The 12914-nt window shown below is 36.5% G+C and overlaps 1 long non-coding RNA gene across 1 annotated transcript in view; it reads right to left on the reverse strand.

Moving 5' to 3' along the window:
* LOC140621531 (uncharacterized) overlaps window positions 1-11062 on the reverse strand; it is a 52985-nt gene extending 41923 nt beyond the window's left edge. Inside the window, exon 1 of the long non-coding RNA XR_012021275.1 lies at window positions 10955-11062. This is a non-coding gene — a long non-coding RNA (uncharacterized lncRNA). The remainder of the gene's footprint in view (window positions 1-10954) is intronic.
* Between the last annotated feature and the right edge of the window lie 1852 nt (window positions 11063-12914).

Raw genomic sequence — 12914 nt, forward strand, 5'->3', positions numbered from 1 at the left:
TTTATAAACCAAAGAAGTAGATCTGTGGACCACAAAGAGCTCACTCAGTCTTCCAGCATCAGCCTCAAGGTCTTAAATCCCTGGGCAGCAACATGTCCTAACCTAGGGGCCCTTGGGACCCTAGAGAGTGGGGAAAACCACATTAAAATAAAAATACCCAACTAACCAATGCTTGGATTTAAGGAAATATGTATTTTCCTATACTTAGGGATTTCAAACTTCAATTTCTAATGTTTTTTTTTTTTTTTTCTGTTTTTAAATACTTTGTGCTGATTTTCTGCTGCATTTGATCTGTCACTACTTGGAGAGGAAACTCATAACAATGATAGCCACTTTCCTGTGGCTTTATCAAAATAAGTACTGAGGACTGGAGTACTATACTTGTAGGTTAAACACACAAACACAAACACACATGAATACGCAAAACTCACACACAAACCCGCAAACATACACACACATGCACATACAGATATACAAATAAAAGCAAACATACAAGTAAACATACACATACAGGAGCATCTACCTGGCTCAGTTGGTGGAACATGAAACTTTTTTTTTTTTTAAGATTTTATTTAGTTATTTGAGAGAGAGACAGAGAGAACATGCATAAGAGAGACACGGGGTGGGGAGGAGCAGAAGGAGAAGCAGACATTCCCTCTCCCCACCACCCACCAAACAAGGGGCCTGACATTGGCTGAGATCTTGACCTGAGCTGAACGCAGATGTTTAATGCACTGAGCCACCCAGGTGCCCAGAAGATACAACTCTTGAGCACAGGGTTGTGAGTTTCAGCCTCATGTTGGGTTTGGAGATTACTTAAATAATAAAATCTTTAAAAAAAAAAAAAAAGCAAACCCATAAACATACAAATGTACATGCACATTCAAATACACCCACATGCAAACGCATATAAGTATATAAACATACAGGTACACATACACACATTAATATACAGATACATATACACACAACAAAATACTGAAACACCTTTGAGTCATCTGTCAGGCCTTCTTAAAGGTGTGTAGACTCCTGTGAAAGAGTATCTTGGACTCTCCAGCAGGTGGGTCAGAGTTTGTTCTATCATGGATTAGAGTCAACCAAATTTCATTCCATGTTACTAGTCCTGGTAATGTGTCCTGAATTCTCTGTACCTCATTTTGACTTTACCTGCAACTCAAAAAACAAAAGCTTCCACTTTTGGAACTGTCTTTAAACTAGAATTCATGAGAAATGAATGGTCCCACATCTTCCTGATTATTAGAGCTCAGTTGGTTAGATTTCATCTTTAGTTCTTATTTCCCTGTCCACTTTTAGTGGCATGCATCTTTTTTTTATGTAGAAGTCTCCTTCAAAAGACGGAAGACACAGGTTTCCTTTCTGATCCTTGGCAGTGGTGGCCCAAATATAGAGATTAGATACATTAATTTCCCCTGTTATTCAATTAGTTATGAAAGTTATATAGCTTTAGCAAACATCCAAGACATCTAAATGCTAAGAATAGGGTTTAAGTTTAGATTCAGAGTTTTAGTAATTTTTACTAGGCAAAGAAACGAATTTTAGTAGCCATCAGATTATAGAGCCCATTAGTGCATTGATGTTAGAAAACTTTGTGAAGAGGTTAATTTTATGGAAGACCTCATCGACTTTGTTCTGCACTGTATAGACAAGAAAAATCCTATCAGTAAAATTGTGATGAACATTTTAAGGTGTTTTAGAATGGTTTGTGTAGTATGTAGAATTCTAAGATACCAGTATAAGAGTAAGCATAGTGTACACAATAATCTTCCCCATTTAATTATGACCTATGAGTAGGATGGATATCACCACCATGATTAGGTTATATGACCAAAATGGAGGGGTTTTGCACAACTACTAAGATCCCAAATCAGGTTTGAGGTAATCAAAAGATTATCCTCCTTGGGTAGGTGTGACCTAATCAAGATAAAACTTTAAAAGTGAGTCTAGGGGCACCTGAGTGGCTCAGTGGTTGAGCATCTGCCTTTGGCTCAGGTCATGGTTCTGGGGTCCTGGGATCAAGTCCCACCTCAGGCTCCCCACAGGGATCCTGCTTCTTCCTCTGCCTATGTCCCTGCATCTCTCTCTGTGTTTCTCATGAACAAATAAATTAAAAATCATAGATAGATGATAGATAGATAGATAGATAGATAGATAGATAGATAGATAGATAGATAATAGATAGATAGATATAAAATAAGAGTGGGTCTAGAGGCCAGAGACTCTCTCTCTCTCTGGTCTTAAAGAAAATAAGTTCTGTAGCCTCAAGGAAATAAACTATGCCAACACTGCATGAGTTGGGAAGGGTATCCCAGACTTCAGATAAGACACTAGCTCCAGGTGACACCTTGATTTTAGTCTCATGAGACCCTGGGCAGAGGACCCAGCTAAGTCTAGTTTAGTGGCCCATAGCAATTATGAAATAAATATATGTTGTTTAATCTACTAAATTTGTGTAATCTTTCACACAGCAATTGAAAATGAATACAGTTCTTTTACTGAGTTTGCAAATATAGCCAAAGCATAACCTTTTAACAGTAAAATAATACAAACAGAAATCATTCAAAATTAACCCTTTTTACCTCTTAATAATAGTTAATATTGGTCTAGCTCTTGCCATAAACATAATAGGGACTGCCAAAACATAAACTTTTACTATGTGATAGGTCCATTGCTAAAGTTTTCCTTTATCCACTCTCTTTGTATATGTGTCCTTGGCAATGTTGTTTCTTTTCCCATGGGTAAAGACTGTTTACTGTTCTGGCCTTGTGAATTGCTTTGGTCCCTAGCAAGTCACCATAGAATAGGATGGGAGTGTTGTCATGCCAGTTCTAAGCCTAGGCCACAGTAAGCCTTGCATATCTCTGGTTGGTCTCTTGAAACTCTACTAAGACCTGAGAAAAATCCCAGTTACTTTGCTGTAGGATGAGACATAGACAGAACTTTCTGGTCCCCATTATCCTAGACAGCTCGTTTTCAGCTAACTCATCACCTGGCACAGATACTTGAGCAACCTCACTTAATAGCTGCTGAGCCTGGCTCACATCAGAGGAACTGTTTAGCAAACCCATATATAAGTATGAAACAATATATTGTTGTTGATTTAAGCCACTAAGTTTGGGCCAGCTTGTTACTCAATAACATACTGATAATAGATAATTAATACATACAACAATGTTTATGGTAAAGCAAATATCATAATTGAAACATTTGAGTCTTTTTCATTTTTGCAAGTATGGTATATTTTGACTATAGACATGCACAAAGGATAAAACAATATCTATACAACATCTCCTGATATATTATAAGCTCCGGCTTATCATACATATGAACTCTGTTATAATATATTGAAAAGATTGTTTTCTAGGTGTTGTAGGTGATTTCGATGCAAAGTATAAAATCTCTGTCCTACTAACTAGCAGTTACAGTCAGTGATAGCCGATGTTAAAAGTTACAGAGTTTTATTAACAATCTGATACTTGTATATGCTCCATTGCAGTGTGCTCCTCCACCCCCAAATGGTTGAGCCAGCATGTGGGGACCTTCAATAAGAAAACTCATTTTGTTTCAAGATAGCTTATATATCCTTGGGTTGCTCTGTGTGTTAAAAATATTTCTTATTATTTTGGCTCAAATTTTGTCCTTGTAACTCATACCCACTGATTCTAATGTCCTGGGGAGTTTCTACCTCCTGGGAGGCACATAGGTCAGATGTCATTCTTTTCACACTAGATTTTTATACTTTGTTATCACAGCCCTAGAAAACTAATATCCCCACTAACTCTATTACACTACCAATTTTGACTAAACTTTCTAGTGTAGCACTATTTTATTACCCAGAGCCATGATTTCAATAGGTACTTGGTTACAGGTATGTACAAATGATATTTTGAGTAAACTTTTATCACTATATGTCATGGACTACCAGTCCCCTTTTCATCATTGAAAACAAAGTCATTAATGCTTTAAATAAAAATCAATTAATTAGCATATAATGTATTATTAGTTTTAGAGGTATTCAGTTATCCATCTATTACATATAACACCCCATACTCATGACATCAAATGCCCTCCTTAATGCCCATCACCCAGTTACCCCATCCCCCTCCCATCTCCCCTCCAGCAACCCTCAGTTTTTCCTATAGTCAAAAGTCATTAATGCTCTACATTTAATCAGATAAGAGAACCAAATCCAGAAAATCTAGAACCCATTAAGGAAAGCCATTCTTAAGATTCTGTTTTTCTAGAAATATTCTGTTGCCATCTTCTGTTCCAATCAGGGGAGAAAGAAAATGAAGTAGAGGGAATGGGAGAATGAAGTAGAGTGTGAGAGAGAGAGAGAGAGAGAGAGATTTGGAGAGAGAGAGAATGGTTTGGTGGTTTAGGAAAGATGGTAAAAATCTTAATTGGAAAGTCTGTGTCAAAAAATAAAGGAGATTTTTTTTTATATTGCTCTTTCAACTGTGCTACTTAGTTCTCAATATATGAAAATAATATGAAACAATGGAAGTAGCATGTGGAAGCAGACATCTACCCATATGTATAAAGACTACTCCACTTTTCATTGCGGTGTCATCTAAATAGATTATCTGAAAGGAAATGTAGAAATGAGGGAAAAGCCCAGCAGCAAGCACACATCCTTCAACATTTTGCATCAGGTAGCTACTCTTTCAGAATTTCCCTGGTTTGCTACTGTGAGAAGAGGGCTGGGTGGGATATACTTGGTTTGGGTCAGCTAGGTTAACTTAGACATTTACATTACCTAGTTACTATAAGACTATGCTACTTTTCTTCTAAATGGAAAAATACCAACTTTATGTGGCCATGTTTTCAAGACTTCAGGATACATTGTGACTTATTTCTGTTAAGCAGATGTTTTCTTGTTTGCATGTAAAATGGGTCTGTTAAAATTTTATAATCCAGCATTTCATGTTCTCCAAATAGACTTGTTTCAGTGATTTGACTAAACTTTGCAAATTTGCCAGAAGAAATATTTCTCTGAATGCCAGAAGTTTCAGTGTCTCTGGGGCTGATTCCTTTTGTCACTCCTGCCATTCAGGCAAGAATGTGAGGGTCCAGGCACGGTTTGTAACCTTGCTCTGCTTTCTCAGGTACTATCTAATTACAGACTTGGTCCAGAACTGAAAGTGATTATTTCAATCATTTTTCCAATTCCCAAGGAGATTATTATTCTCTTATAAAATGCTTATTAGAGAAGACAATGGGAATTCAGCACAACTATATTTTTTGCTTATCTTCCAAGGACCATGAGCTCAGGCTCCAGATGTTCTGACTTAGCCAAGGGCAGGGTTATTCCCTGGCAAAGGAAAGCTGAGACTTTGGCCTTTAAGAGAGAAAGTGGGGATGAGAGGTCCATATCTGAAAGATACACGTAGACCTATGGGCACGGCCATTTCTAATATCTTCGTTGAGAAAGAAAATACGAAAAATATTAGAATTCTGAGATGTCTTTTGACTCTCCCCACTGCAAATGCAGCTGAAAAATAAACAAAGATTACATCATAAATTGAAATAAATGTAGCAGGGTCATTTAGAAAATAAATTATCATATTTTATGCATTAAGGAGGGTTCAAATCAGAATAGTACAGAGAAGGGTTGTAAGTACCATTCCCCTTTCAATGAGTCATCCTGGCCTCCCTTCTTTGTTCATTTTTATGTTCCTGAGGCTCTCTCTTCCTATTTCTGATTTTTTCCTGCCTTCCCACCAAATGAGATACAAAGAGAAAATAGCCCTGTTGATTCTTTATCTCTTTCTTTTCTTTGTTTCTCCATACTTCCAACTACATGTTGCTTAAGTTGAGAAAATAGTACAGGAAGAAAAATAAAAATCAGTTTCTATTTAACAGTTTTGAATAACTATTATTAAAACGTTTACCATGCTTTCTAGTTAAGTCTCTTCATGGCCCCTTCAGCTGCCCATATATGCACATTATTCAGGCTTAGAGCCAAATTCCTGGTCAGGAAGTTAACCCTGCTCAAGACATTATGGGAAGTACATTTAAATTTCAATTAAGCCATTTACAGAAATACTTCATTGAATTTCAAAACCTTAACACCAAAAATAGTTTGATTTCAGCGGCTAGTAAGAAAAAATAATTTTACATATGCATATGCAACAGTCCATTATTCTAAACACTGTCTATGATGTAACTTTATGCTTAAATATGGGAAGTTTCCATCTTTAAATGAAAGCAAAAAGGCCAGAACAACAATTTTTTATCTATGCAATGGGCAGTTTGCATGGAGACTTGCCAGGAACCATTGGATGGCTGAGTGATGTATCCGTAATTAGCATGGGTGAATATTATGCCCTTTTGTCAATGTCTAGGCAAAGAACAGCCTATTGATTCTGACCTTTTTTTTTTTTTTTTTTTTTCAGCAGAGGGGTCATTACACAGGAAGATGTCAAAGCTATAAACAATGATGCCAGGAAAGTAAAGCTCAGCTGACTTTTCCAGTTTTGGAAAATTTCCTTCAAAAAATGCCAGTCTCTATCTTAGCTCTCCTGTCCACGTTAGACGGGGTAGGCCTGGGTGTATATACTTATACATCTATAGATTTATCTCTGTATCTATTTATATAGATGTATCTTTCTTACCGGTATTCTACAATACAGGTGGTACTATATTTGATATATACTGGTAATATGTTCGGTATATATTCTATATATAACACCAGTGATATGATTAACCAGTCCTGGGGATTGGTTAATGGTAGCCTTGGAAAAGTTTGTGGCTTAGCCTATAGTTAAACATCTGCCCCTAATGAAGTCATACTATTTTAGACTTTGAAAAGACTTTTTTTCTTTTAATTTAAATTCAGTTTTGTTAATGTTAATGTATTATTAGTTTCAGAGGTAGTGATCCATAAGTTGCATATAACACCCAGTGCTCATTACATCAAGTGCCCTCCTTAATACCCATCACCTAATCATCCCATCCCTGAAAGACTTTAAATAATCATCTAGTCTACTTGTCATCAACTGTGGAAATAATCTCCTTTATGATGTTTTTAACAGGTGCTCATCCCATCCCTTCTTGTTACAGTTTTTGGAGTCAAATAGACTTGGGATTACATCTTGGCTGTACTTCTCTCCAGCTTTGGGGTCTGGAACATTACCCTGAGTCTGTTTTCCTCATCTAAATGAGGGTAATATTAGCCACTTCATGGGTGTGTGGGAATTTGATGAGGTAATATACACAATATTGTGATTTTAGAGACTAGCACAATGCTTGTTTAATAAATACACATTTCTTTGTCCATTCCTTCCTGTTTTGGAAAGCCCATCAACTTCCAGAGCAGCCTGTTCCATTGTTGAATTGGTATAATTATTAGAAAGTGCTTACAATATAATCTGCTTTTCTCTTTTTTCTCATCTGTACTTTTCAGTTGTGGCTTGAGCTTCCCAGAAGTAGTGCCTGCCTATACCTGTAGGTCGGTAGAGATTATTTGAAGATGGTCAAATAAATGTTAAATTTCAGGCTATGTTTTCTCAGTTTCTTTAACCATTGTTCAGTTGATACATTTCCTACACATTTTAACTGTGCAGTCTTACCCTGTTGGACACAATCAGGTAAATGACTCAATGCCACCCCACCCCCACCGCCTAAGCATCCATTTTTATCACTCTGAATTTCTGGATATAACATTTCTATTCATTTATGATTTATTAGACATTTCACCTTACATTGAATTTTCAACACCTAAAAAACCCCACCAGTTTTCATGGAAGAACACACTGGAATTACATTATATAACTTCCTTATCAAACCCAAGTACTGGAGATGCCTGGGTGGGTTCAGCGTTTGAGCATCTGCCTTTGGCTCAGGTCATGATCCCAGAGTTCCAGGATCATGTCCCACATCTGGCTCCTGGTAGGAAGCCTGCTTCTCCTCTATGTCTCTACCCCTCTCTGTGTCTCTCTCATGAATAAATAAATAAATATTAAACAAACAAACAAACCCAAGTACTGGATCTACACCTAGCTCTAAATAGATTGGTTGATCATGTAATTGAAATAGTGTCTGGGTTAATAGGATGGTCTATTTAAACCAGTTAATTAAATGTATAAATATATACATATTTTATCACTGCATACAGTGAAATATGTTATATTCTTATTAGGTATCAGTTATCTTTCTTTAGTCAGTGAGAAACTATTCCCTTTCCTTAGTTTGATATTGACAGTTAACACACTAAGAAATTGATTAGGGATGAAGGCAAAAGGTAGTTATATAATCTTATATACATCTGCATTCAATACTGCAAAATAGCAACTCATCTGACTCTACTTTTCTATTAATATGAACCCTACCTGGGTCTGAAGAAGGTAGGAATCATTAATCATGACCTGTTTGGGTTATGACAATAAGCATGATATTGAAAGGAGTTCACATTTATAATCAATACATATGCTAAATTATTATAGATTACAATAATTTATTTTAAAATCTAAACATTAAGTCTCTAACAATGTATTAGTATAACTAAGTATAAGAAATAAAAAATTAAAAAACATTATGCTGATTTCTTGTGTTGTTGACTTTAGCCATTCTAACAGGAATAAGGTGAAATCTCATTGTAGTTTTGATTTATATTTCCCTGATGATGAGTGACATTGAGTGATATTGAGCACCTCTGCACGTGACTGTTGGCCAAATGTATGTCTTCTTCTGAGAAATGTCTGTTCACATCTTCTGCCCATATTTTAATTGGAGTATTTGTTTTTGGCTATTGAGTTGTATTAGTTCTTTAGATATTTTGAATATTAACTCTTTATGAAATATGTCATTTGCAAATATCTTCTTCCCTTCAGTACTTTTTTTTTTTAGTTTTGTTGATTGTTTCCTTCACTGTGGGGAGCGCTTTATTTTGATGTAGTCCCAATAGTTTATTTTTTCTTTTATTTCACTTGCCTCAGGATACAGATCTAGAAAAATCTTGCTACAGCTGATACCAGAGAAATTATAGCCTGTGTTCTCTTCTGGATTTTTATAGTTTCCTGACTCACATTAAGAATTTCAATCCAAAAAAAAAAAAAAAAAAAAAAGAATTTCAATCCATTTTGAGTTTTTTTTTTTTTTTTTTTTTTTGTGTGTGTGTGTGTGTGTATGTGTGTATGGTGTAAAGAAAGTGTCCAGTTACATTCTCTGGCATGTAGCTGTCCAGTTTTCCACACCATTTGTTGAAGAGACTTTTTTTTTCCCCATTGGATATTCTTTCCTGCTTTGTTGATTAATTGACCATATAGTTATTGTGGGTCATTTCTGGGCTTTTTATACTATTCCATTGATCTATGTGTCAATTTTTGTGTCAGTACCATATTGTTTTGATTTCTACAGCTTTGTAACATAACTTAAAGCCTGGAATTGTAATACCCAGTTTTGTTTTTTTGCCTTTCAGGATTGCTTTGGCTATTTGAGATCTTTTGTGGTTTGCAACAATATTAATGGTGTGGGACCCAAGGAATTTAACAAAAATCCCCTACCCCTGGACAAACAGAGCAGGACTAACTCCATTTTGTGCTACACCTGCCATCTCATGTATCACCCCCACATGACCTGCTTATTGCTTAAGGCGCTGCCCCATCTTAGTCAAGCCGCTGAGCACACCCTTATCAGAAACCCGCTCATATAGGAATGTGGAACCCCTAACCGCCAAAGAATGTAAACCCTGCCTTTTGCCCACCAAACCTGCGTGCCAATTCTGACCAGAGTGATAGGCTAGTTCAAACAGTCACTATAGGGTAAATTGTAATTCAATTGGCCACCTGCATGCGGACTGACATGACTGTGCAACTTTGTGTGTTACAATCTCATTGGCCACTGGCCCCTATAAAACTGCTACATCTCTTAACCTTGGGGTCCTAGCCCCTGCACTGCTATGTGGAGTATACTTGGACCCAAGCTTGAGCTTGCTAATAAACCCTTGTGTGTTTGCATTGGCCTCAGCTCCTTGGTGGTTTCTCGGATTCTCAATCTTGGGGACAACAAATGGAGCTAGAGAGTATAATGCTAAATGAAATAATTCAGTCAGAGAAAGGCAAATACCCTATGATATCATTCATAGGTGGAATTTAAGAATAAAAATAAATGATCAAAGGAAAGACAGAAATAAAAAGAGAATCTAAATTAAGAAACAGACTCTTAACCAGATGGACATGTATGGGGGGATGGGTGAACCAGGTGATGAAGATTGAAGAGTACAATTATAATCATGAAAAAAAATTATGGGAGCAAGGTGTATATATGTATTTTTAAATATTATGTTGATAAAAATAGCAGTTAGAAATCCCAATTTCTTTAAAAATGGTCTTGGGACACCTGGATGGCTCAGCGGTTGAGAATCTGCCTTCTGCTCAGGGCATGATCCTAAAGTCCCGGGATCCATCTCACATCAGGCTCCCTGGAGGGAGCCTGCTTCTCCCTCTGCCTATGTCTCTGCCTCTCTCTCTCTGGTTTCTCATGAATAAATAAATAAAATCTTTTTAAAAAAGAAAAAAGAAAAGAAAAATGGGCCTGTGCTAAGTAGGCTTCATCTATTCCTTACAATTAGTATCTAGGAGCTCAAAAATAGTACTTCCTAAATTAAGTGCAGATCTTTGAAGTAAACATTGTTAGGTTTGATAAAAGAAACTTGCTTTACATTTACTAATAAAAGCATCCTAGGTGACTCATACTATAGGAAACTGAAAACAAATAAAAAATAAAAGATATATTTGTCTACCTAATCCCAAAATAGCTAATATAGTTTCTGAAATTTATAAATAGCATAAGCTATTGTCAACAATGGTTTATTGCCCTTTTTTTCCCTCATCAACTTGACTCTGAAGTTCCTCACTAGGAAGTTTAGCATCCTTCCAGTTGCTATTCCAGTTTTCTCTGAGAGAGGAAGCATATTTGTAAAATGAACGCTCACCTGGTTTAATTTTCCCTATGAATCCAGAGCTCTGATTTTCCTCCAGCACTCACCAGCCCTGCATGTCCTTCGTCCACAGGGTTTGGACACAGCAGATTCCAAAGAGCATTCATTTGAGATTATGTGACCCTAACACTGACATCAGAACTTTGCACCCCTTTGAGACCAATGATTGTTCTGGGAATGACATGTTACACAACACAATGCAATGAGACTCAAATGCTAGACTTTAGAGAACTGTTGCAGAAGGAAATTATCCTTTCTGCTAAAAAGATAGGGCATATTTCTGGATCCTTTCGCATGTGTCTTGTCACCAGAAGTAAAAAAGAAGTACTTGAACACAGAGCAAACAGAAAATGTGCCCAGGGTAGAGCCAACAAAGAAGATTGAAACTGAACCTTGAAAACCTTCCTTACCCACCTTCCTCCAGTTATCCTGATAAACTCTACCTTTTGTTTTTATTTCTTCTTAAAGGTGATTTGCATTGAATTCTCTATTACTTGTAATGGAAGCAGGCCTAACATATCACGTTAATTCAACTTGAATAAATTTGGAATCGTTTGTCCTGATGAGAGTAGAAAACATGGCAGTATTAGCCCAAGTCTAATTCATGCCAAAAGGTCTGATGCCCTTAGATATGACCCTGGTTCCTCCAGAGTGACAGTTTTCTCCACTGCGTATTCACTTATTTTGTAGCCTGGGTCTATAATCAGACCCTTCTCCAAACTATCAGCTGGTATTTTCTAAAAATGTTTAACCCTCTTTAAGACTGAAAACAGTGTCATAAATTCTTGAACAGAAGTCCCACTAGGGACTTGATAGACTCCATCCCTGGAACAGATACCTTTCCTATAGAGAAAGGATTCATATTCAGCCTGTAGGCTTTTAACTGATCGATCAAGCCGATGACATTTATTGTATCTGCTTCATGCCAATGTATTTACTAATAATGCAATGGAAACCTATTTTTTGTCACAATTTCTTAGAATTTGCCATGCTTGGATGACTTCCTTCTGTGTTGTCTGCCTTTAAAGATTTAATCTCCTGTGGAAATTTTGTTCATCTCTCTTTATGAATCACAATGGATTTCAAAATCAAATTATAAAAAATATTGCAACACTAATACATCTTATCTACAAAATTCCCAACATAAAATAATAAAATCATGAGAAGCACAAGTCATCCCACCATTGATAATATTTTTCTATTTCTCCTGTCAAGCCCTTAAGATTTCATGTGATTGTACTTATTATGCATATTGTTTTATAACCTGCATTTTCACACATACTATATCATGAAGATATTTCCATGTCAATACAAATAATTTCCCATTATCATTTCAATACTTGAATTGTACTTACTTGAAGAATGTACCTTTTTATTTAATTTAGTTAATCAGTTTTTGGTTATTTATCATGTCTGATAACAGTAATAAATCTAATAGTAATTGCTAGTTACTATTTGTAACAAACATGGCTGATGCTCCACACTTATTCTCTGAATCCTCTTATGTTTGCCCCATGGCTCTTTCATATATTTTGCTCCTAATGGCTTTTGCTCCAGACTATCCTCATACTTCTTGGGCTACTGGAGCCATCTACCCCAGGCAGAGGGATTTAGAGGAGCCTGGGAATTTACTTCCCTCTGGGATGATTCTTAGGCAATCAAGGCCTAGTCTCCGAGGAAGCCAAAGTCCACTTTCTTGCATCAGGACAAACCTGAGGCATACTCTATCCTCCAGAGCTCCGCTGTAGGATCAGGTGGAGATAAGATATTACCTGAAAACATACACTGGCTGGGACTTCTTTTGTTCTCTTGTACTGTTTCCTCTATTCCCTTCCAGTTTCACTTGGTATCACTTCCCTAATAACTTTCTTGCATAAGAGTCTTCATCTTACAAACTACTTCTTATGAAACTGGCCCAAGACACTAATATAGATTTTTTGGTAAAATTGATCTT

Source organism: Canis lupus, chromosome 30 (genome assembly GCF_048164855.1).
Source record: "Canis lupus baileyi chromosome 30, mCanLup2.hap1, whole genome shotgun sequence".
NCBI lineage: Eukaryota > Metazoa > Chordata > Mammalia > Carnivora > Canidae > Canis > Canis lupus.